This window comes from Bubalus kerabau, unplaced genomic scaffold (assembly GCF_029407905.1).
Source record: "Bubalus kerabau isolate K-KA32 ecotype Philippines breed swamp buffalo unplaced genomic scaffold, PCC_UOA_SB_1v2 scaffold_40, whole genome shotgun sequence".
Lineage (NCBI taxonomy): Eukaryota > Metazoa > Chordata > Mammalia > Artiodactyla > Bovidae > Bubalus > Bubalus kerabau.
In genome coordinates, this window is record NW_026577894.1 from 1202180 (window position 1) to 1202919 (window position 740).

Genomic DNA, 740 nt, shown 5'->3' on the forward strand with positions numbered 1-740 from the left:
TTAGCTCACTCCCTCAGCTGCCAGCTTTACGGGAAGAGGTAGAAGATGACAAGACCGCCATCAGATGTGAACCCTCGACCCTCGCCTGGCCGCGATCCCTTCGGCTGGGCCGCCTGCACACGGGGGCGCTGCGCACAGCCACCCACGAGGACCTCAGGGACGCCCACAAGTAAGCGGCCTGTGTGTGCGTCGTCAGTTTCAGGAGCCCTGCGCCTCTTGTCTTGAAAGAGTTGCAAGGATGATTTTAAAGGAATACCACTGAGTTCGGTGCCTGTGTTTCGTGGTGAACTTCAGGTGCTGGGGAAGAAGAGCTCAGTGACCTCAGTGATTTTAGAAAACGTCCATCTCTACAGATTGACTCCTGTGGGAGCTTTCTTCCTGCTCTTGGTAGAGGTCTGCCCGGCCTGGGGCACGTTCCTGACGGTGACGGCCCCGTGCCTCTCGGGTTCGCTCTTGAGGGTCCCTCCCTTTCCTGCAGGGGTCTCCTCTCAGGAGACCCTGTCCCCTCCTGTGACTGACACTGTCCTCATTCAGACCACCACTTGCTGAGCTCCCGTCCTGAGCCAGGCAGCACTCGATGGAGGGCACATGTGGTCACCTGACCAGCGGCCCTGCACGGTGACCGTCGCTCTCCTGCCACGGCCGGGGATGGTTACCCTGTGGGAGGCGGGGGGATCTACCCAGAGCAGGGGAGCTCGTCTTCTCCTGGAGCGTCGTCAGCTGCCGAGCAGCGACCCTAA